The sequence below is a fragment of the Bos taurus genome, chromosome 7 (genome assembly GCF_002263795.3).
Source record: "Bos taurus isolate L1 Dominette 01449 registration number 42190680 breed Hereford chromosome 7, ARS-UCD2.0, whole genome shotgun sequence".
NCBI lineage: Eukaryota > Metazoa > Chordata > Mammalia > Artiodactyla > Bovidae > Bos > Bos taurus.
The window spans coordinates 101,652,539-101,678,554 of record NC_037334.1 but is presented as its reverse complement, the minus strand read 5'-3'; the positions used below and the strand labels follow the sequence as shown (position 1 = coordinate 101,678,554).

At 41.2% G+C, this 26,016-nt stretch overlaps 1 long non-coding RNA gene across 1 annotated transcript in view; it reads left to right on the top strand.

Moving 5' to 3' along the window:
• The first annotated feature begins 9,896 nt into the window (after positions 1-9,896).
• The window catches only part of LOC132345842 (uncharacterized), a 68,818-nt gene continuing 52,698 nt past the window's right edge, over positions 9,897-26,016 (top strand). The window contains exons 1-2 of the long non-coding RNA XR_009495426.1: positions 9,897-10,099; positions 19,475-19,581. This is a non-coding gene — a long non-coding RNA (uncharacterized lncRNA). The remainder of the gene's footprint in view (positions 10,100-19,474; positions 19,582-26,016) is intronic.

The window sequence follows — 26,016 nt, the reverse complement described above, 5'->3', positions numbered from 1 at the left end:
TAATGACGAAATATTCTGGCCATCTTTAAAAAGTAGATTTTGTCTGACTTGAAAGTGCCCAGGTCACCTTAAAGAGAATCTTTAGTGGTCTATGGAAAGTAATGTTTATAACAGCTTGAAACTCAAAGGAAAGGGAACTCGGGCAGAAGCACGTTCAGTAATTTCCAAGGTAACACAAATGCGTCCTGTGTCTTTCATCTCATTTCTTACTGCCACAGACGTTCAAGGGAGAAAATAACATATTCTGCATGGGAAAAAAGCGCAGAGAAAGCGGTGCAAGAAAGACACACTTTAAGAACTAACTGAAGTGCTTGTGTGCTTAGCCGCTCAGTCGTGTCTGACTCTTGTGACCCCATGGACTGTCGCCCACCAGGCTCCTCTGTACATGGGATTCTCCAAGAACACTGGAGTGGGCAGCCATTTCCTTCTCCAGAAGTGCTCATGAGGCAAGTTAATTTTTTTTTTTGCCAATAACTCTTGTACAGGTAGGTTGAAAGGATTTTCAACTGTCCTCTGAAGACACTCCCCCTCCCCAAACTGGGATACGCTTACTGAGAAAACCAGGATTGCTCTGGCATTTTAAAAACATTACATTTTATGTGAGTGATTTTTTGCTTAGTAGAGTCGAGAAAAATCAGGATTCATTAGGCACTAGGTAGTCACTTTAAAAGTGGTTATGAGGAGGACGCTTTGATAGTCTCCGCGGCCAGTAGAAGGTAATAGGTTGAAATGGGGAGGGAGCAGGCTGTGTGCAGAGTCAACTCTAAACTCTCCTGAGCTGCGGTGCAGATGGTGAGGATTGGATGGCTGAGAGACTGACAGAGAGAGAGGTTGTCACCAGGACCCAAAGAGATGGGGACAGGGCCGACTTGGAAAGCTGCTGTGGCAAAGTCAGGGATAAGAAGCCAGATCCCTGGGGTGGGTATTTGATCATGAAGCAGAGAACAGCGTGTCACTAAGAATCTGATCAGGACTGAATAACTTCTGGTGCTTTACTTACAAAGTGACTCTTGCAGCCCTGAATTGTGGTACTCTTGCGTGAACCACTGAGAAGTCTCAGTACAAAATACAAAATATATTTTTCAAAGGAAGAAAAAAATGAAAACGGTCTTTGCCAAGTATATAGGTGAAAATAGTCTATAGCTTTTTGCTTGTTTACTGGTAAAATTATTTTCCGTACTTTAAAAATTTTTGCTCCTTTTTCCTTTTCAAATTGAACTTGATGCCTTAATTTTAGTAAATGTAATTTACCTCCCGTTTACATGTAAGGCAGGGAGCTGATGATTTGGAGACGGGGCTTTGAAGAAATAAAAGAAATGACAAATCCTTGTTCTTAAAACCATATACTTCCAGTTTTTTAAGGAATCTCCACACTGTTCTCCATAGTGGCTGTACTAGTTTGCATTCCCACCAACAGTGTAAGAGAGTTCCCTTTTCTCCACACCCTCTCCAGCATTTATTGCTTGTAGACTTTTGGATCGCAGCCATTCTGACTGGTGTGAAATGGTACCTCATAGTGGTTTTGATTTGCATTTCTCTGATAATGAGTGATGTTGAGCATCTTTTCATGTGTTTGTTAGCCATCTGTATGTCTTCTTTGGAGAAATGTCTATTAGGCCTTATGATCCAGCAATCCCAATGCTGGGCATACACACTGAGGAAACCAGAATTGAAAGAGACACGTGTACCCCAATGTTAATCGCAGCACTGTTTATAGTAGCCAGGACATAGAAGCAACCTAGATGTCCATCAGCAGATGAATGGATAAGAAAGCTGTGGTACATATACACAATGGAGTATTACTCAGCCATTAAAAAGAATACATTTGAATCAGTTCTAATGAGGTGGATGAAACTGGAGCCTATTATACAGAGTGAAGTAAGCCAGAAAGAAAAACACCAATACAGTATACTAACGCATATATATGGAATTTAGAAAGATGGTAACAACAACCCTGTATACGAGACAGCAAAAGAGACACTGATGTATAGAACAGTCTTTTGGACTCGGTGGGAGAGGGAGAGGGTGGGATGATTTGGGAGAATGGCATTGAAATATGTATAATATCATATATGAAATGAGTGGCTAGTCCAGGTTCGATGTACGATACTGGATGCTTGGGGCTGGTGCACTGGGACGACCCAGAGGGATGGTATGCGGAGGGAGGAGGGTTCAGGATGGGGAACACATGTATACCTGTGGTGGATTCAATTTGAGATTTGGCAAAACCAATACAATATTGTAAAGTTTAAAAAAAATAAATAAATAAAACCATATACTGGGTGGAGAACAGTTTGTACAGAATAATGTGAAGGAAGTAAGGAAAGAATGGGGACTGGGAAAACTAGAAAGTTACATGTTAAAAAAAAATGAAATTAGAACACCCCCTAACACCATATACAAAAATAAACTTAATGTAATGATCCAAGACCTAATGTAAGGCTGGGCACTAAAATTCTTAGAGGAAAAACATAGGCAGAACACTCTTTTTATGTTAATTATAGCAATATCTTTTTGGATCCACTTTCTAGTGAATGAAATAATAAATGAGTGAAAAATAAATGAAATAAAAAAATATTGAAATAAAAAAAATGAGACCTAATTAAACATAAAATCTTCTGCACAGCAAAGGAAACCATAAACAAAATAAAAAGACAATCCACAGAATGGGACAAATATTTGCAAATGAAGCTGCCAACAAGGGATTAATCTCCAAAATATACAAACAGCTCATGCAACTCTGTGTCAAAAAAAACCAAACAACCCACTAAAAAAATGGGCAGAAGACCTAAATAGACATTTCTCCAAAGAAGACATACAGATGGCCAAGAAGTACATGAAAATATGCTCAATATCATTAATTATCAGAGAAATGAAAATCACAACTACAATGAAGTATCACCTCATCCTGGTCAGAATAGCCATCATCAAAAATCTCCAAACGATAAATGCTGGAGAAGGTGTGGATAAAAGGCGATTCTCCTTCATTACTGGGGAGAGTGTAAATCGGTACAACCACTGTGGAGAACAGTATGGAGGTTTCAAATATAACTACCACCTGGTCCAGCAATTCCACTCCTGGGCGTATATCTCGAGAAAGCCATAATCTGAAAGGATACCTGCACCCAAATGTTGACTGGATCATTGTTTGCAATATGTGAGACACAGAAGCAACCTAAATGTCCATCGACAGAGGAATGGATAAGGAAGATGTGGCCCATATATACAGTGGAATATTACTCAGCCATGAAAAAGAACGAAACACTGCATTTGCAGAAACATGAGTGGACCTAAACTTTATCATATTAGGTGAAGTAAACCAGACAGAGAAAGACAAGCATTGTATGATATCACTTATATGAGGAATCTAAAAAGCAGTACAAATGGACTTATTTGCAAAACATAAACAGAGTCACGGATGTAGAAAACAAGCTTATGGGTTCCAGCTGGGGAAGGGCGGGAGGGTAAACTTTTAGATTGGGACTGACATATACACACTGCTGCTGCTGCTGCTAAGTCACTTCAGTCGTGTCTGACTCTGTGCAACCCCATGGCCTGCAGCCTACCAGGCTCCTCCGTCCATGGGATTTTCCAGGCAAGAGTACTGGAGTGGGGTGCCATTGCCTTCTCCGCATGTACACACTACTCTATATAAAATAGGTGACTACTAAGGACCTACTGTATAGCTCAGGGATCTCTACTCAATGTTTTGCAATGAACTATATGGGAAAAGGTTCCATGAAAAGTGGGTATATGTGTATGTATAACTGGTTCACTTTGCTGTGCAGCAGAAACTAAAACTACATTGTAAATAAACTATCCTCCAATAGAAATTTTTAAAAAGAAGGAAATGGGGAAAGAAGGGAGAATGTTCATGAAGACACACTTCAGAGCAGCTCTCTTTAAGGGTCTAAGCGGCACGACGGGTGAGTGGAACTTGCACACCTCCTTTGAATTCCGTCCCAGTGGTCAGTGTTGAAGAAATACTTCTGGACCTGGGGGTGGAAAGAGCAGGACAGATGGACAATCCATGAAGCCCTCTGAGATTCAGTGAATGCTTTATAACATGTTTACCTGCTGGCTCATGAGTTGGAAACGTCAGGAAGATTTCAGGTTTCACTTCCAATGAGATAAAGCACAGTTCTGTTCAAAGTGGATATTCCCGAGGCCACTGGCTGAAGGTCTTTGCATTTTAGGGAAAGCAAAATATAAAGTAGAGGAGACATTTTGCCCTGTTTTGTACCCTCCCTCTGGGCTTTGACAGTGTGCCCAGCCTTCAGCAGGGAGAATCACGTTTTTTGTTTGTTTTTTTTTTCCTGCAGTCTTTGATTAATGAGCAGGTCCATTCATCCCATTCACAACCATGTTAGTGACTTTCTCAAGGGCTCTCAACTGGAGAAGTCAACAGATGGCTGCGAAATACCCACCTGCTGTTTACAGTCAGTCTGAGGCTTGTTAAGCTGATTCTTCCAGGAATCTCATGTGGACAAGAGTAGCTCCCACACTACTTTATGCACATTTTCAAAAACGCCTTCTTGCTCTTGGTTCAACTATCAAACGGTTGAATGGCTTAAGTGAAATATTTTGCAGGTCTCTCTGAGATAAAAGGGATTGGACATTTATGTGAAGACAGAAAAATTGCATGTCAGGTTTTGTAGTGACAGCATGGACATGAGACTTAGTGTATCTGCTAAAACCTGGAAGTTAATCCATCTATCAGTCATTCTTTGAATTAAGAATTGCGTAGTGGAGAAAGCACTTAAATTCTTTTCTTGGACATATCATTTATTTATCACCAGCTTGATTTTGGGTTTTCCAATGAATTATAGTTTCCTTTAATCTACAAAATGGGCATTATAAACAGCAAGCCAGCTGACTTCACTGGGTGTTACAAGGACCTAAAAAGAATGCATAAATGAAAGAATTTGCAAAGTTTAAATATGATACAGGTGTGAAGACTTTCTGCCAATAAGAAGTATGTGCAGATCACCTGTGATGTTACTGATACAGCTGTAGGTTTTTAGAAGATACAGAAGAGGTAAAAGGTGTGTCTCCTGCGCTCAACATCTACACACTTCAGACAACTGAGAGCAGCATGAGATAGAACCTAAGTCCAGACCTAAGAGGGCTGATGGAAAAGAATTACCACCCGGGCTTAGAGAAGCACGAGATGAGCAAGGGTTAACACCCAGACTGACAGCATTATGAAGGAGGTAGGCCCTCAGCTGCACTTTGGAACAGGGAAGTGGGTGAAAGAGAGGGCTCATTTTACAAGAAGCAGAAAAGGACTTAAAATTCTAAGTGCAACCTTTTCCAAAAAATGTCCTTTGCCTACTCTGCTCACTGTTAAGCTCCTTATTTATAACTTAACCCTTTCTAAGCCCTATGAATTATTTTCTAACCCTTCCAAATGGAGCTGGGTCATTCTGTTCTCTAGTGGTTCCTAGGAGAAGGCAATGGCACCCCACTCCAGTACTCTTGCCTGGAAAATCCCATGGACGGAGGAGCCTGGTAGGCTGCAGTCCATGGGGTTGCTAAGAGTCGGACACGACTGAGTGACTTCACTTTCACTTTTCACTTTCACGCATTGGAGAAGGAAATGGCAACCCACTCCAGTGTTCTTGCCTGGAGAATCCCAGGGACGGGGGAGCCTGGTGGGCCGCCGTCTACGGGGTCGCACAGAGTCGGACACGACTGAAGCGACTTAGCAGCAGCAGCAGCAGCAGCAGCAGCACCTAGTCTGGGGCCAGAGTCCCTGGCAAATATTCGAACCAAAATGAGCATTTGAGATGGAGAAGGCATTTTACGACACGGCAGCAGTGGAGACTCAGAAATAGAGATAATCTGTGAGTAAAGTAGTGAAAGTGGGAGGGAAGAGGGAACAAAATAGCTCCTCTGATCTGGTGAGAGGAAAGACTTGCACAGGAGCGTAAGCTGTGCTGCGGGGCTTGATGCAGCACAGGCAGAGGAGGCCCAGGAATCCGGGTTTGATGTGGGTAATGAGGAACGATAGTTTATTGAGGAGTGACAAAAGATGTCAGGCTAATAGATGAAGACTTCCACCATCCAATAAGCAAATTATTTTTAAATCTATTTTTTAATTGGAGGAACAGTTCTTTACCATGTTGTGTTGGTTTCTGCCACCCAGCAACACAAATCAGCCTTAGTTATACACATATCACTTCCTCTTGGGTCTCCCTGCCCGCCCCCCCTCCGCCATTGCACCCTCTCCTAGGTTATCACAGAGGACCAAATAAAAGCTATATCACTATCACCATTTATGACTATACTCTGTTGCTTCTTAGTCTATTGTAAGAGAAACAAGTCAATATTCTTTCTCCTTTCTGAGTTCTTAAAGCAAAAAGAATGTTTCATACTTATTATAGCTGTGTGGCGAGGCTCCTTCAGATCCCTGAAAGTGCTCCTTTCTGAAGACATTGAAGGGTGTCTTAAGGATAATGGTTCATGGCTCTAAAACACCCATCAATCTTTGAGGAATGAACATACCAGTAAAGAGCCATATGCTGCCGTCGTTCTTTGCATGGGACTTCTATGGAAGTCACTAGGAGTTCGGTGGAATGATGAAGGGAAGCATATGGCCCTCGATCTGAGCTAAATTAATAGCAGTATGAAAACACAGTTAAATAGTGATAATCTCCCTTGTTATCCAGCTTTGTTCCTTTTCCAGACAACCTCATGGTATATAGTTAACCACCGAAAGATACTTGTTAAATGGGGACAGCCGACCTGTGAGCAGAAACCAGGTGGCATTATCTTTTGAAACAAGCCGAAGAGGCAGTGGTTTGGGGCCCCCTTGCTCAGGACTGCCGTGGAGTCATTTAGCGATCAAAAAAGAGCAGAAACCCAGCGATGCTTGAGGCACTCCGTCTGGCTCGGTCCCCACTGTTGCCATAGTCACCCATCTCCTAGCAACGATGAATAGCATTTTCAGGTCTCTAAAAGTGACAGAGCACGCGAGTGAAAAATATAAATGTAATCCCAGTAGGCTAGTAATCTAAAAGGTTATCTTATGGCTAGAGTTCACTGTGAAGATCTATATGAACCTTGGTTTCATGAGCCTCTCTTCTGTGATGGGATTTGATTGGAAAACGCCTTGGCTCAAATTGAGGCAGCACAAAAGCTTGCTATTGAATATAAAGACTTCAGATGTCATTACAAAGGACATGATAAAGGGAAGTCTATTTTAAAAGGTGGGAAACACTATTATCAGTTTGAATAACCTGGCAGTCATCATCTAGGACTCTGGGTAGAAGGGACTGGGGTGGGGAAGAACCCTGGCCTTCTGTCTGGGAAGAAGGAATACTCCATGCTAACATATTCAGGCTCAAACAATCTATTAGCAGCCTTTGCAATGAGCAATGAGTCTCAATTGAGGTCACTAATCAGAAGCAGTAAGGAAGCTGAAATAAAGATAGAAGGAAAAGGCTACATGCATCCTGCTTGTCCTTGAGGCAAAGTGAAAAACACACTATGTGATGCTACTTAGAGAATATTTAGCTGTTTATTTCTAAATGTTCTTACCATATTTCAAATAATCTTTATTTAAATAGTCTACCAAAAGAAGCCCATTGAGATACCAGTCTTGTTTTTTTCCCCCAATGTTATAGCCTTGAATCCAAATAAACCTTGTGATTACACCGACCCTTGTGCATAAAATGAGAATGCAGAAGAGTTCAGACAGCCACAGAGATGTTAGTAACAAAGGAATCGATGCCATTTTCATCTGTAAGTGCCATTTTGTGTGTTATGTGCATCATCTATATCCCCTGACCCATCTCTCCGTTAGGAAGAATACATGCTTTCCTGATTTCGTATCAGCACTTGTGCGTTTGGTAAATGCCAATGAAGATGCACACGGTGGGAAGTAGACTCAGGCATGTCACTGAGAGATGTCACTTGAGGGGAAATGGAGCCCTGAAACACTGTTGTCTCCAAGATGAAATAAATAATCCCCACACCTAGGCAGGCCAATATAATGTGTTTACACATTACATGCAGAGCCCAGTTTAGCTGTGCTAACTGCTTGGTGAAGAGAAAATCCTCCTGAAATTAAATAATTAAAGAAGATAGGTGAGTGCTGATTTTGTGAAATAAACAGTGATTGAGGGAAGAAGAAAAACCAGCAGGACTCAGCATGAAACAAACTAATTCATGTTGGAGATTTACTCTCCTGAAGAAATTAAATTGCCCACTTCCTAATCAGTACAGTTCTTGGCTTGCCATTTCTTTCTCTTTCTCTCTAAATTTGTTTCATGTTAGAGCTCCTTCATTTTTCTTCCCACTATTTTTAAAATTACAGTTTGAAGCTCCAGTTCTCTGCGTGGTTCTGTGAAGTTTGATACTCATTTAGTTTCTTTACTATTTATTTGTTTAGGAAAAGAAGATTTTCCCTCAATCATCTCATTGTTTATTTCATTTACCTCTGCTCCAGAGGAGATAGGGAGGCATCACAGTTACTTCGTCTCTTCTGCATTATACTGATTTAGTGACTCAAGGGATAAGAATGTTTTCATTATGCTAATTTGGAGTAACTGAAGAAAAACTATGTCTCAGAGTCCATTCACAATATATGGCAGCTCAATGTAAATACAGATTACTGGGTTCTTTCCCTATTCTTCTCCTCCTGGAGCAAAAGGACAAAAAAAAAAAAGAGCACAAACTGTTGTTCTTCCAGTTAATTCTGCACACAGAGAAAGATGTCAACACACATTAGAGCTGAAACCACATTTGAGAAGACATGCAGAACTCTGCAAATGCCATTGCTGTTTGTAGAGCTTTGAGCTGGAGGGGATATCATATGTTTTTCAATCTGTTTTTAACTCTTCTGCTGTCTTAAAATAAACCATGTAATTCTTATTCTTGGCCTTAGAACGTGCGTTGTGCCATCAGACTGTTTTGATCCATTTGCTAAAATGTTCCAGGGACGAATGACTCTTGTTCCTGTAGAAACTGTTGTCATGTCACTTTACCTAATGGAAGTCACTGTGTCTTCTGGAAGGCCAACGAGTAGGGAAGGACAGCTATGCACAGAAGCCCTGGATGACAGCCCATGCCTGTAAGACTGCGTCCGAATCCCACCTCCCTTACGGGCACAGTTGGCTGGTGGGAGAATTCCACTGGCACCTCCTGCATACCAACTTTGATTTCAAATGGTGAGACCAGATTTCCAAAAGTAAGGTGCTGGAATATGGCCATACCTTAGAGTTGAAGCCAATGTTACCCTTTGCTCTCTAACTTACGTATGTGAAAGTGGCTTTTGTGATGACTAACATGTCCAAGCAGTCCTGTTCTGCCTGACATATCTGGATGTGACTGACTTATGTAAAGGCTTGTGTATGGCACTGATACCTTTGGAGCATTAATTATAGCTTCTTATAACCATCATAAGATGAAAGGGCTGCCCTGAATATCTAAACAGCTAGGTTATTGGAAGATATTCAAATTACTCAAGGCAAGGAAGACACTTATTTTTGGCACTCAGTGGAAATTGAGTCTGTTGTGGCCACTGTGATTTGAATGTGTTTTAATATTGGAGAAGATCATTCCCTTGGCATGGGGTGGCTGGTGGGATGTATCCCCTGAGGGGTGAGTGAGGAGTGGTGATTTAAGAAATATCCATCAGAAAGGACTTGTCAGCTACTGGTCTTTGGAATGCCAGATCCTTCTGTTTTGAAAACAGAGCTTGAAATATCAAGTAGAGGACAAGCTTCAGAAGAAGAGATAGGTGTACGTATGTCTGCTGAGACAATGTGTTTGGCATCTATGACCCACAGACTCTAATGAAGCCACCCTAGATACCGGCTAGAACAAAAGGTGAAGGATGGAGTGAGCCTCAGTGCTTACTTAGAATTAAGTTAGTAGCTATAACAAGTAAACTCCTAAACCATGTTTAACAATGGAAACCTCGTTCTCCTTCTCATAATGGTCCATTACAGATGGTTCAGGTAGGCAAGATTCTTTCCAACACATAATGATTCTGGAACACAGGCCCCTTTCATCTCGTAGCTCTACCGTCAGCAAGGAACTCAGACTTTTCTACTTCAGCCAGTGAAAGGAGACTTTTGAAAGGATTAAGAAGGTGCGCCTACTGCTTATGTTCCTTGGTCCCAGAGTCATACTTATCACTTTTCTTCATATGTCATTAGAGGCTGTAGTCACACAACCCTCATCAAGATGCAAAAAGGAACGGGAAGTATTGCCCAGCAACAAACCAACACTATGCGGCTGCTGCTAAGTCGCTTCAGTCGTGTCCGACTCTGTGCGACCCCATAGACGGCAGCCCACCAGGCTCCCCCGTCCCTGGGATTCTCCAGGCAAGAACACTGGAGTGGGTGGCCATTTCCTTCTCCAAAGCAGGAAAGTGAAAAGTGAAAGTGAAGCTTAAATCTTGGTGGACAGCCAACTGGCAAATATGTCTCAGAATAGTTGGAAAGGGAAGGGCTCTGGGTCTCAAATGGGAACGTGCTGTATTACACATGTGTGAAGGGCGAGGACAAGGACAACACATGCAAGTATGTCATGTGGGCAGATAGAATATATTCAAGATTTATCCTAGAAGAAACATAACGCATCAAATTCTAAAAGAGACTGAGTCCATAAAAATTTTCATCCAACACAAAGCTTCATAAACCAAATAGCTATATCAGACATGACCAGAAAGGTTTTAGGGTGGTGGGAAGGGGGAAGGTATCAGTGTATGAGACAGCAATTTGTGATCTTTGGTGGGATAATCTAAAAAGGGAAAGGTGTTTGGTTTTGAATGGTGTCTGGCTTGGAGTACTCGATGCAGTTTCCCTCATATTTCTGCTAAATATAATTAGAGACTAGAAAAAGGTGTAGGGGCTTCCCTGGTGGCTCAGACTGTAAAAAAAATCCACCTGCAATGCGGGAGACCTGGGTTCCATCCCTGGGTTGGGAAGATCCCCTGGAGGAGGGCATGGCAACCAACTCCAGTATTCTTGCCTGGAGAATCCATCCCCATGGACAGAGGAGCCTGGTGGGCTACAGTCCATGGGGTCTCGTGATTGAGGGACAACGAACAACCAGCACAGAAGGTATAGCTCGCTACTGAAAGCTAAGATTGACAGAAAACTTAATGTCAAAGTCCGAGATAGGTTCTTACCAAATAGGAAGAAGGTGAAGCTGTATTGAGAAAAAATAGTTAAGTTACACATTTATTCTGGCCTCTACCCACCAGAAAGTTGTCCAGGTACCCCTGTAAGGTGTGAATTCTGCTTTTTAAGGTATTGTGAATGCTTATCCCTGCTTCATCTTTTCATTCAGAAAGACAGAAAGGAGCGAAGAGTGAACATTGGAACCTGGTTGATTAAAAAAAAAAAAAACTGGAGCATAAGAAGAAAGAGCTTTGGCAGCGATCCACACTGGATGCTGGTATTTTTACAAACTTTGTTAAATCAGGAAACCAGGCAGGAAAGGGTGGAAAATTCCACTTTGATGTAGGAAAGATGCATTATAGAGAGGCCTGTAAGGCATGAGAAATGAGCTAAAGATGTGTGTGTCCAAATGCTCTCCTACTGCAGATCAGAGAAGGAAGTGCAACCAGTATTCCTGGCCTCCTTGTAGGTAGACAGTTGCCCTGATTAAATGTCCTTTTGTTAAAAGATGAGAAGGAGGATTGTAGGGAAAGAGAGGTTTACTATAGAATTACTGGGCCACGAGTGAGTGTGTGAAGTCGTGTCCGACTCTTGTGACCCCATGGACTGTAGCCCACCAGGCTCCTCTGTCCATGGGATTCTTCAGGCCAAGAATACTGGAGTGGGTTGCCATTTCCTTCTCCAGGGTATCTTTCCCACCCAGGGACTGAACCCGGGTCTCCTGCATTTTGGCAGACGCTTTACCATTTGAGCCACCAGGGCAGTCCGAAACACTGGGCCATGGGCTGAGCCAATGTGTACACGTTCAATTTTAGTAAATATCACCTGGCCATGAATGACATTCCAGTTGCTCTGTATTCTTGTCAGTTGTTGGCATTTTCTGAATTTTTGATTTCAGCCATTCTGTACAATTGGTAGTAGTGTTTCATTGCAGTTTGGATTTGCTTGCCCCTGATAGCTAATGAAATAGAGCATGCCTGATGAGTTAATAGGGTCATCTCTAAGAGACCAAGGAACCAGCTAAGGGAATATCTCTTTCAGTGGAAGTTCAAAATGCTTAACAACCCGTAGGACACAGAACTGGTCAATCAGAATGGTCGCTGGCTCAGAGTAATGAACTAAGGTTGTGTAAGCCCTGTCTGTGCCGGGCACTAACCTGGTATGTGCCATGCACTGACCTTGCCAGGTTTGAGTGGTCCTGGAGGAGGCCTGGGTTGGCTGGGGATGCAGGAGGAAGAACTCCACTCAGGTTCACAGAACAGCAGCTATCTGCAACCCAGGAAGATCATTCCATATAAATCAACTGCGTGTCCAAAATGGTTCAGTCTAGTGTCAGAATATCAGCCATGTCTCATCCTAAGGAACAGAGAATCGGATTCACAAGACTAATGAAATGGAAGGTGAAGAGAAAAGTAATTTTGAGTATAGTGGTAATTAGTTCAATGTGTCTGAGTACAAGGTGGGGAGGTTTGCAGCGAAGACTGGCGGATCTTAAACAAAACTGGAAAAATTATTATTTTTTTTATTAAACACTCTTTATGATTAAAGAAGAATCATAACTTTTATATACACTTTATGGAAGGCATAGCCAGAAGGAGATAATTTACTCTCAATTTAGTTTTGACATCTTGGGTCCATGACTTTGTACTCCAACAGGAGATGCTGGTGCTTAGTGAATAGTGAGAACAGAACAGAAAAAAATTCACATATACCCTGTTACAGCTCAACAGAACAGTTCTGGAGCACACATGAGGAACTCCTCATGAATTTCAGGAGTAATTCAGTTCAGTTCAGTTCAGTTGCTCAGTCGTGTCCGACTCTTTCTGACCCCATGAACCGCAGCACGCCAGGCCTCCCTGTCCATCACCAACTCCCGGAGTTCACCCAAACCCGTGTCTATTGAGTCGGTGATGCCATCCAACCATCTCATCTTCTGTCATCCCCTTCTCCTCCTGCCTTCAATCTTTCCCAGCATCAGGGTCTTCTCAAATGAGTCAGCTCTTTGTATCAGGTGGCCAAAGTATTGGAGTTTCAGCTTCAGGATCAGTCCTTCCAATGAACACCCAGGGCTGATCTCCTTTAGGATGGACTGGTTGGATCTCCTTGCAGTCCAAGGGACTCTCAAGAGTCTTCTCCAACACCACACTTCAAAAGCATCAATTCTTTGGTGCTCAGCTTCCTTTATAGTCCAAATCTCACATCCATACATGACCACTGGAAAAACCATAGCTTTGACTAGATGGACCTTTGTTGGCAAAGTAATGTATCTGCTTTTTAACATGCTGTCTAGATTGGTCAGAACTTTCCTTCCAATGAGTAAGCGTCTTAATTTCATGGCTTCAATCATGATCTGCAGTGATTTTGGAGCCCCAAAAATAAAGTCAGCCACTGTGTCCACTGTTTCCCCATGTATTTGCCATGAAGTGATGGGACCAGATGCCATGATTTTAGTTTCTGAATGTTGAGCTTTAAGCTGACCTTTTACTCTCCTCTTTCACTTTCATCAAGAGGCTTTTTAGTTCTTCTTCACTTTCTGCCATAAGGGTCGTGTCATCTGCATATCTGAGGTTGTTGATATTTCTCCTGACAATCTTGATTCCAGCTTGTGCTTCTTCCAGCCCAGCGTTTCTCATGATGTTAAATAAGCAGGGTGACAATATACAGCCTTGAAGTACTCCATTTCCTATTTGGAACCAGTCTGTTGTTCCATGTCCAGTTCTAACTGTTGCTTCCTGACATGCATATAGATTTCTCAAGAGGCAGATCAGGTGGTCTGGTATTCCCATCTCTTTCAGAATGTTCCACAGTTTATTGTGATTCACACAGTCAAAGGCTTTGGCAAAGTCAATAAAGCAGAAATCTGTTTTTCTGGAACTCTCTTGCTTTTTCGATGATCCAGCAGATGTTGGCAATTTGATCTCAGCTTCCTCTCCCAATTTAATCAGAAAGCTGAAGGACCTTCACAAGCAGGTCAAGGAAAGAGCTAGGGCTAATCTTTATTTATTTATTTAAAAATTGTGGTTAAAGGTAACATAAAACTTACCATTTTAACCAGTTGACGTGTACATTTTAGTGACATTAGGTACGTTCACACTGTTGTGCTGCCATCACCACAATCCATCTCAAGAAAGTTTTTCTCTTCCCGAATTAAAACCCTGTGCCAGTTAAAGACCAGTTCTCCTCTCCCTCTTCCCTTTAGCCCTTAACAATCACCGTTCTCCTTTCCGTTTCTGTGAGTTTGACAACTCTAGGTTCCATCAAAGTGGAATCCTGCAGTATTTGTCTTTTTGTGCCTTGCTTATTTCACATAAGGTCTTTAAGTTTTGTTCATGTTGTAGCAGGCGTCAGAATTTCATTTCTTTTTAAGGCTGAATAAAATCCCATTGTGTGTATATATCACATTTGTTTACCCATCCATTCATTGATGGACATCTGGGTTCTTTCCACCTTTTGCCTATTGTAAGTAAATCAGCTGTGAACATTGATTTACAAATACCTGTTTGAGTTAGGGCTACCGTTTGATGACTTAGCAATATAGCACTGAGACCATGGCCTCTGTAAGTGGATGCAGGCCCTTCTTGGGACCTTGTCATCACTTTCTGTCCACATCTATAATAAAATAAAAATTGCTAGCTTTTCTAAGTGGTTACTATATCTTTTGTTTGATACTGTTTTAAGTATGTTACCTGTATTATGCCATTTAAAGCTCAAACAAATCCATAAAGCAGGTAAAACATTTAAACTTACGTATGTTATATATCTAGATAATCTTATTTTTTCACAGGGAGGGTTTTGCCCATGGTCCCATGATATTAATCGTATGGGCCTGAGTGGCTGACCTTTACATTGGGTTTACAGATGTTGTACATCTAAGGTAGACTTCAAGCCCAAGTCACATGCTCTGTATCCCGGTATCGTTAGTGTTATTCCCTCAAAAGCAACCCTCAATAATAAGATAACAGTTTGTCTTCCATTCTATCAGTTTTCTCTTGTGAATAGTATCTTTAGGGCAGGGATTGGATATCCATGAACCTACTGGTCAAACATCATCAAATACCATTTCTCTTGTGAATAGTATCTTTAGGAACCCAGGGCAGGGGTTGGATAGCCATGAACCTACTAGTCAGATATCATCAAATATTGTCAAAAACTTTATCATAATCCTCAGGAGATTGCTTGACTCCATAGGTTCCTGCCTATGGGAGGCAACTGCGGGAGCCAGATGTGTTTCAGAATTGAAAAAAAATTTTCTTTTAATGTTGAAAATAAATTCTGTAAAATCCTGATTGTGGGAATTATGCATTATATAAAATTCAAATTTTCATGTTTCCAACAACAAAATATATGAATATTCATACTCAATGAGATAAATTAAAGTTATAAATAGCTTCATGTCATTTCCAGCTGGGTTTTGTTGCCAAATAAATTTTGATGCCAAATAATAACTGTATCTTTAGGTTTTCAGAACTTTTAGAATTGTGTCATTAAAATAAAGGCTTACGGGACTGTAACCCGAAATAAGCATGGCCTGAGCCTGTCTTCCCAAAAGTCACCAATGCTCCACCCAGCAGGCCAGCTAAACCAGGACCTTTGCAGTTGGTGTCATTCGTGGCAGATTCAGATTTCCTGCGCTCTGAAACTTAACTTGATTGGACCCCATATAAGAAAAAGAATATAAAACTGCAAATAGAAAATTAGATATGAAAATGAACATTTATTTGAAATGATAAATCACAACAAATTACAATAAAAAGCAGATAATGAATATCATAAGCATTTCACTCTGATTTATGATTTTGGTTTCTCCTGGGATACCTTCTCCTTGATACATTTGAATTTTGGAATGCTCAATAATTCTGAAAAAACAGCAAAAGGAATCTGAAATTAAGGGATACAAAGAGCAAGTTAAATGTACTCTAGAATTGCTGCTATGTTTAATGGGCTGCATAATGGTGTAACCAAATTACTCTTACATAATACACATTCAATAAATACATGTAGGTGCTTGGTCATAGAAATACTTTTTCTTCAGGGCATATTCTTGCCTTGATAGCATTTTTTGTATGTCATTTCATCTGGAACCTCTGGTCTTCATCAAGACAGTGCATTTCGTATACTATGATGTGACCTAATGGAATTAATAAAACATGTGACTTTATATACAGCTATGGAACAACAGACTGGTTCCAAATAGGTAAAGGAGTACGTCAAGGCTGTATATTGTCACCCTGTTTACTTAACTTATATGCAGAGTACATCATGAGAAACGCTGGACTGGAAGAAACACAAGCTGGAATCAAGATTGCCGGGAAAAATATCAATAACCTCAGATATGCAGATGACACCACCCTTATGGCAGAAAGTGAAGAGGAACTCAAAAGCCTCTTGATGAAAGTGAAAGTGGAGAGTGAAAAAGCTGGCTTAAAGCTCAACATTCAGAAAACAAAGATCATGGCATCCAGTCCCATCACTTCATGGGAAATAGATGAGGAAACAGTGGAAACAGTGTCAGACTTTATTTTTCTGGGCTCCAAAATCACTACAGATGGTGACTGCAGCCATGAAATTAAAAGATGCTTACTCCTTGGAAGGAAAGTTATGACCAACCTAGATAGCATATTGAAAAGCAGAGACATTACTTTGCCAACAAAGGTTCGTCTAGTCAAGGCTATGGTTTTTCCTGTGGTCATGTATGGATGTGAGAGTTGGACTGTGAAGAAGGCTGAGTGCCGAGGAATTGATGCTTTTAAACTGCAGTGTTGGAGGAGACTCTTGAGAGTCCCTTGGACTGCAAGGAGATCCAACCAGTCCATTCTGAAGGAGATCAGCCCTGGGATTTCTTTGGAAGGAATGATGCTAAAGCTGAAACTCCAGTATTTTGGCTACCTCATGCGAAGAGTTGACTCATTGGAAAAGACTCTGATGCTGGGAGGGATTGGGGGCAGGAGGAGAAGGGGATGACAGAGGATGAGATGGCTGGATGGTATCACAGACTTGATGGACGTGAGTCTGAGTGAACTCCGGGAGTTGGTGATGGACAGGGAGGCCTGGCGTGCTGCAATTCATGGGGTCACAAAGAGTAGGACATGACTGAGCGACTGATCTGATCTGATCTGAAGTGCTAATGAACTGAGCGACTAAGCACAGCACCGCACAAGTGCTAATGAAATGTAAGTAGAAGGAAAGGGTCCAGGACAAAGTCCTGGGACTCTTGAGAGCCCCTTGGACTGCAAGGAGATCCAATCAGTCCATCCTAAAGGAAATCAGTCCTGAATATTCATTGGAAGGACTGATGCTGAAGCTGAAGCTCCAATACTTTGACCACCTGCTGCAAAGAATCGACTCATTTGAAAAGACCCTGATGCTGGAATTCTTTGTCGTCTCTAAAGCAATCTTTTTTTTTTTTTTTTCCCTCCATACATAGCCCCTCCTCAGCAATTCTGCAGTATTAGTTGTTAAGATCAGAATGATTCCATTTGGAATATTGCTGAACATCTTGCAATCTGTCTAAATTTATGACTTGATTTTCTGGCAAAATGTGAGGACAGCCTGGCTATAACATCTGTTACTCCTTTAATGGCCAGGACTGATTCAACTAATTTTAGTTTGGTTAACTTTTCCTAAATTTACCTGGCTTAAAATTACTTCAAGGTATGGGTTGTTTCATTGATGATGAAAATGAAATTAGTTTTTCCTACATAATGGCTTTTTAGAGGCAGACCATGAGTGGAGAAGAATCTAAAAAACATGAATCCAGATATGGGAAATTTCTTTGTTATTTTTTTAAATTGACCATATCCCTTCTCTTGATTGCCTTGGTAAGTTGGATAATATTGTAAGATTCTTCACCTGCAGAAGGTGTCAGTCAATTCCATGTAGTTGTCAGCTCTCAGGCAAAGCTCCCTGCCAGGCACGACAGAGTTCCACTTACCCTCAATGCAGCAGGCCTGTGGTACCCAATTATGGCACTGCAATAACTGATGGAGAGCTGTCAGCAAATGTCTGGCATGTAGAAGTGAGGTACGTAGGTACAGAGTCTGGGCTTGAGAGAGGAGGGGTGATTTCCTCATACCTCATGGGGAATCTTTCAAGCGAATTTTAAAGCATGTTCATTGATTAATTTATACATCCGTGTATTCGCTAAATAAATGTCTCATGTGCTTTCTGTGTGTTAGTATATAGACAAGTGTTATGCCTGAACACTCACCCTATGATGACTTCATTCTGAATTGAGAACCCATGTTTCCTATAACTCTGTTCAATATTAAAATTTACAATCCCTTTCCAAAACACTCATGGATTTAAATCTGGAATTAAGTTTGAAGGATTAGCCGTCCATTCTCTCTTAGTCTTGATTTTCTTACTCTGGCTAATATGGTCAGTCATGAATCTCAAGTCCACATTCTCAAACTTAAAATAAGCTGGAGATGAATCAGTGTGTATGCAGAGAGGTCTTCAAAAATTATGAGGATGGCAGGTAAGGGAGAAAAGTCAAATGATGAAGCTTGTATTTAACACAGCTGAAAAGACTGGGAAATCATTAGGGAAGATTCCTGTCCTCAGATTTCTAGGTAAGCCAGAATGGGCCTTGGTTATGGGTAAGGTAATTGCACTAGATGATCAGAGCATTGCCCTGTACACTGTAGCATTTAGAGCTATGAATTGCTTCAGTAAGCCTAAGTAGTAAAAAAAATCATTATAGGGAAATAAACTTTTGACAATTGGAATCAAGTGATCACATGGTTTGAGGAATGGATAAATCAAGAAAAGAGGAATTAAATTGGTTTTGGACTTATACTTGCTGTCTGAGAAACATTCCCCAATTATGAATTTTTTTCTAATCCTTTCCACATCCCCTTACTTCTTCATGAATTCTGGTCTCACTGTCTGCCTGAAAGAGGTAGCCCATGGTGCATATATAACTGTAATGTGATGTATTATTAACAGCTTTCAGTTAGAGATCTGTCTTACTATACGTCTTTTTAGGGCTTAGAAATTTTAAGTCATCAGACAATTGCTATGGAGTTTATCCAATGTGTTAAGATGCAGATCTTTGAGATTTTGGCAATACATTTACCATAACCACTGAAGGTCTCCAGACTCATGTGTGAATGAATTTCATTGAGTAAGAGAGAAAGCCTAATGTAAGATGCCATCAGGGATCTGGCATTCAAGTGAAATTGGGTGAAAATAAGAATAGGAGATGGAGGAGATTGTGGTAAACCAGATCAGTGCATTTCAAACTACCTTTTTGGATTAAAAGACATATGATCAGTTTGTTAAATTGCTATAAAAGTTCCTAAAAGCTGAGGCTCAGTTTCTATTGTTACTTGTTGCAGGCAATTAACAGTTCATGGACTGACATCAGTTTATGGATGAAACTTGAGGAGGTATCCCATGTTGAAGGTCAGGAAGGGCGATGGTGAGGAGAGACCCCTTGTCCAAGGTAAGGAGCAATGGCTGTGCTTTGCTGGAGCAGCCGTTAAGAGATACCCCACGTCCAAGGTAAGAGAAACCCAAGTAAGATGGTAGGTGTTGCAAGAGGGCATCAGAGGGCAAACACACTGAAACCATACTCACAGAAAACTAGTCAATCTAATCACACTAGGACCACAGCCTTGTCTAACTCAGTGAAACTAAGCCATGTCTGTGGGGCAACCCAAGATGGGCAGGTCATGGTGGAGAGACCTGACTGGAGGTCCACTGGAGAAGGGAATGGCAAACCACTTCAGTATTCTTGCCTTGAGAACCCCATGAAAAGTATGAAAAGGCAAAATGACAGGATACTGAAAGAGAAACTCCCCAGGTCAGTAGGTGCCCAATATGCTACTAGAGATCAGTGGAGAAATAACTCCAGAAAGAATGAAGGGATGGAGCCAAAGCAAAAAGAATACCCGGCTGTGGATGTGACTGGTGATAGAAGCAAGGTCCGATGCTGTAAAGAGCAATATTGCATAGGAACCTGGGATGTCAGGTCCCTGAATCAAGGCAAATTGGAAGTGGTCAAACAAGAGATGGCAAGAGTGAATGTCGACATTCTAGGAATCAGCGAACTCAAATGGACTGGAATGGGTGAATTTAACTCAGATGACCATTATATCTATCTACTACTGAGGGCAGGAATCCCTCAGAAGAAATGGAGTGGCCATCATGGTCAACAAAAGAGTCCGAAATGCAGTACGTGGATGCAATCTCAAAAACGACAGAATGATCTCTGTTTGTTTCCAAGGCAAACCATTCAGTATCACAGTAATCCAAGTCTATGCCCCAACCAGTAACGCTGAAGAAGCTGAAGTTGAACCGTTCTATGAAGACCTACAAGACCTTTTAGAACTAACACCCAAAAAAGATGTCCTTTTCATGATAGGGGACTGGAATGCAAAAGTAGGAAGTCAAGGAACACCTGGAGTAACAGGCAAATTTGGCCTTGGAATACGGAATGAAGCAGGGCAAAGACTAATAGAGTTTTGCCAAAAAAATGCACTGGTCATAACAAACACCCTCTTCCAACAACACAAGAGAAGACTCTATACATGGACATCACCAGATGGTCAACACCGAAATCAGATTGATTATATTCTTTGCAGCCAAAGATGGAGAAGCTCTATACAGTCAGCAAAAACAAGACCAGGAGCTGACTATGGCTCAGACCTCATGAACTCCTTATTGCCAAATTCAGACTTAAATTGAAGAAAGTAGGAAAACCACTAGACCATTCAGGTAAGACCTAAATCAAATCCCTTATGATTATACAGTGGAAGTGAGAAATAGATTTAAGGGCCTAGATCTGACAGATAGAGTGCCTGATGAACTATGGAATGAGGTTCGTGACATTGTACAGGAGACAGGGATGAAGACCATCCCCATGGAAAAGAAATGCAAAAAAGCAAAATGGCTGTCTGGGGAGGCCTTACAAATAGCTGTGAAAAGAAGAGAAGCGAAAAGCAAAGGAGAAAAGGAAAGATATAAACATTTGAATGCAGAGTTCCAGAGAATAGCAAGAAGAGATAAGAAAGCCTTCTTCAGTGATCAATGCAAAGAAATAGAGGAAAGCAACAGAATAGGAAAGACTAGGGATCTCTTCAAAAAAATCAGAGATACCAAAGGAACATTTCATGCAAAGATGGGCTCGATAAAGGAAAGAAATGGTATGGACCTAACAGAAGCAGAAGATATTAAGAAGAGATGGCAAGAATACACAGAAGAACTGTACAGAAAAGATCTTCACAACCCAGATAATCACGATGGTGTGATCACTGACCTAGAGCCAGACATCCTGGAATGTGAAGTCAAGTGGGCCTTAGAAAGCATCACTACAATCAAAGCTAGTGGAGGTGATGGAATTCCAGTTGAGCTATTCCAAATCCTGAAAGATGATGCTGTGAAAGTGCTGCACTCAATATGCCAACAAATTTGGAAAACTCAGCAGTGGCCACAGGACTGGAAAAGGTCAGTTTTCATTCCAATCCCAAAGAAAGGCAATGCCAAAGAATGCTCAAACTACTGCACAATTGCACTCATCTCACACGCTAGTAAAGTAATGCTCAAAATTCTCCAAGCCAGGCTTCAGCAATACGTGAACCGTGAACTTTCAGGTGTTCAAGCTGGTTTTAGAAAAGGCAGAGGAACCAGAGATCAAATTGCCAACATCCGCTGGATCATGGAAAAAGCAAGAGAGTTCCAGAAAAACATCTATTTCTGCTTTCTTGACTATGCCAAAGCCTTTGACTGTGTGGATCACAATAAACTATGGGAAATTCTGAAAGAGATGGGAATACCAGACCACCTGATCTGCCTCTTGAGAAATTTGTATGCAGGTCCGGAAGCAAGAGTTAGAACTGGACATGGAACAACAGACTGGTTCCAAATAGGAAAAGGAGTACGTCAAGGCTGTATATTGTCACCCTGCTTATTTAACTTATATGCAGAGTACATCATGAGAAACGCTGGGCTGGAAGAAGCACAAGCTGGAATCAAGATTGCCGGGAGAAATATCAATAACCTCAGATATGCAGATGACACCACCCTTATGGCAGAAAGTGAAGCGGAACTCAAAAGACTCTTGATGAAAGTGAAAGTGGAGAGTGAAAAAGCTGGCTTAAAGCTCAACATTCAGAAAACTAAGATCATGGCACCTGGTCCCATCACTTCATGGGAAATAGATGAGGAAACTGTGGAAACAGTGTCAGACTTTATTTTTCTGGGCTCCAAAATCACTACAGATGGTGACTGCAGCCATGAAATTAAAAGACGCTTACTCCTTGGAAGGAAAGTTATGACCAACCTAGATAGAATATTGAAAAGCAGAGACATTACTTTGCCAACAAAGGTTCGTCTAGTCAAGGCTATGGTTTTTCCTGTGGTCATGTATGGATGTGAGAGTTGGACTGTGAAAAAGGCTGAGTGCCGAGGAATTGATGCTTTTGAACTGTGGTGTTGGAGAAGACTCTTGAGAGTCCCTGGGACTGCAAGGAGATCCAACCAGTCCATTCTGAAGGAGATCAGCCCTGGGATTTCTTTGGAAGGAATGATGCTAAAGCTGAAACTCCAGTACTTTGGCTACGTCATGTGAAGAGTTGACTCATTGGAAAAGACTCTGATGCTGGGAGGGATTGGGGGCAAGAGGATAAGGGGACGACAGAGGATGAGATGGCTGGATGGCATTACTGACTCGATGGATGTGAGTCTGAGTGAACTCTGGGAGTTGGTGATGACAGGAAGGCCTGGCATGCTGCGATTCATGCGGTCACAAAGAGTAGGACATGACTGAGCGACTGATCTGATCTGATCTGATCTTGAGCAGGCTAAGGATATTAAATTTCAGAAAATTTTAAAATATGTACAAACCAGATAAAATCTACCTTCAGGCAAAATCTGATCTGAAGCCTTCAGTTGTGACCTCTAAATTAGATACTAAAGAACTTTTAATGTTTTATATTTCATAATTTTGTCAGTGTTTCCTATATTGTGTAAGTGTGGTCTAAGTCACTTAATGTTTAATTTCCCTTATAAGCTGCATTCAGCATTTCTTACAATTCCAGACTAATCTTGTATTTTTTAAAAAAATAATTCATTTAACTTCTCATGCAAATTTTTCTATCTTATAAAATCGGAAAGTACAGTGACATGATTTTCTGACTTATTGGCATTTATTTATTTTGCCATTCATGTGTGAACACTTCTCCAGGAAATCTCTTCAAATAGAACCTTCTTAACTCCTTAAATTTAATATGGTGACTAGAACTGTACTTTTACTTTGATTTTAGGTCATCATTTTGAACATACTCTAGTTAAGTCCTATGTGGCTGATATGTAGGTTTGGTGGTCTTTCTAGAAAATGGCCTCAGACTTTTCTTTTATGTCATCTAACAATCTGGGATTTTTGTCTTGGAACCAGTAAAAAGCCATTGCAAGATTTTAAGCAAGACCATGAGAAAATCAAATTTATATCTTAGAAATGGTCATTATGGCAGCCATTTGGAGTTTGGGATTTTAGGGGTTGAGATAAGAGACAACATATTGTAAAATAAAACATTAAGATACTCTGACTGAGATTCACAGTGTATACATGTATATAGTGTATATGGTTCAAGAATAGCAGATAAAAGAAATGAAAAATTCCAATTGCAAATATATGAAGCCATTAGTAATCATACAGTTATGTTCACTATGTTCAACTTAAGAAATCAAGTTGGAAAATTTACTTGTCCAACTTTGAAGTGTGAAGAGATGGAGACATTTACATGGAAAGTTAAACAATTTTTAAATAAAGCACATGATGAATTTGGAGTGGCAGTAGAATCTTGGACTTGGCTGCAGTAAAGTAGGCAAAATATTATGAAGAGGGGACTACACTGATGGCAGGGGAGATGGAGAGAAGAGAATGTACTTGAGAGTTCAAGAACCATTCAAGAGGAGGAATCCAGCTGGATTCATTTCTCAACTATATGTGAGAATTGAAGGACAGAGAAATATCAAGAATGCCTCCTGGCTTGGGCAGCTAGGTATCTGATAATACTCATTAGGAAGAGAAGGACTAGAAAATGAGAAACAGAGATGGGGCAGGGATGGGGAAGTGAAAGTCACTCAGTCGTGTCTGACTCTTTGTGACCCCATGGACTATACAGCCCATGGAATTTTCCAGGCCAGAATACTGGAGTAGGTAGCCTTTCCCTTCTCCAGGGGATCTTCCCAACCCAGGGATCGAACCCAGGTATCCCTCATTGCAGGCGGATTCTTCACCAGCTGAGCCACCAGGGAAGTCCAGGGATAGAGGAGATGAAGTTTAGTTGGGTATTTGTTGAGCTGGAGGTGACTGTTGGACACTGGAATGGAGATACCCGTGAGGCAGTAAGATGCTCAGATCCAGAACTCAGGGAAGAAAGTTGAATTGGAAGGTAATTCCAGGAGTCGTTAGCTTCCAGGTGACTGCTGCAGCCATCAATTTAGATGAGATCACTTGTCTTATGAGAAAAGGTGGCATGAGAAAATTCTGTCCAGGAATGCAACACAGAGAAATGTAAGCAGCAATCTTGTTTAGGAAGGCCGTAAGGACAGTAGAAAGTAAAAGAAAGTGAAGTTGCTCAGTCATGTCCAACTCTTTGCCACCCCGTGGACTGTAGCCCACCAGGCTCCTCTGTCCATGGGATTCTCCAGGTAAGAATACTGGTGTAGGTTGCCATTTCCTTTTCCAGGGGATCTTCCCAACCCAGGGATCAAACCCAGGTCTCCCGCATTGCGGGCAGACACTTTAACCTCTGAGCCACCAGGGAAGCTACTATCTAGGGCAGGAGAGATACAGCTATTGGAGCCTAGCTTTGCCCCTACTGGTTTGGGTGAGTTATCCTCTCAAGCTTGGTTTCTTATATATAAAATGAGGGTAGATAATGTTTCCTCTGAGGGTTGTTAAAACGGTTATCAGGATAATGAGAAATAATATAATGTTCCTAGGCCAGTGCCAGGATAATGTAGCTTTCATCAACATCCTCTTCTTCACTGTGGTCACTTCTAACGAAGCTTGTCAGAACTAGGTGAGCAGACCAATAGCTTCTGAGTGAAGACAAAGCTGCTGACCAGAAGAAACTCAGCATTTGGGGTTTCAACATTAGCACATCCTTTTGGACACTCAGAAAACCATTTTTTCCAGTTATTATTTTTTAACTACTTTAGGATTGTTAAAACTGCTGCAAATATTCTAATACTTTCATCTACATTGTCTACATAGGTGTCATAAAAACAGAGCATCAAATATTAGGCAAAAAAGACAAAAAATTACTGCAGATTGTCATAGGATAAGTATCAAAGATAACGGGAAAGCTGTTCAGAAGCTTTATGAAGAGAATCAGGACCCTGTTCTTGGGCATGACCTTTGCAGACCTTGTGAGTTTACCGCTGAGCATGTAAGTCACGACTCAACTTAGTGGTCGACAGCCTTCTCCCCCGCTCCCCTCACCCTTTATACAGTCTGTGACTTCGTGAACCTGGCACGTTGTGTCTCTCAGAAGAGAAAATTAGGCAAAATGTGCAGCTTCTTCTATCATATTAAGACAAAGGCTGGTGGAAGTACTATTATGTAACTCACTGAAATGAAAAACTCCAGGACAAATTACCAGGCTTATCAATCAAAAGAAATATATCCAGCATGATGTACAGAATTTTGAATGTTTCCCTGTAAGATATCACCTTTGCCTTAAAGTCTGATAAAGTCACTTTCGAAAAATATACCAGCCACCGTGGTACCCTGGCAGTTTGAGGCAAGCAGTATTTGTGCAAGGTCAGCATGGTCTGAGGATACGTGGGCATTTCCTCAGAGGGCAAGCCATTCAATCTCATTTGCAAGAGGGACGAAGGCTTATGAATGTTTTAGGACTTTAGTGATCTG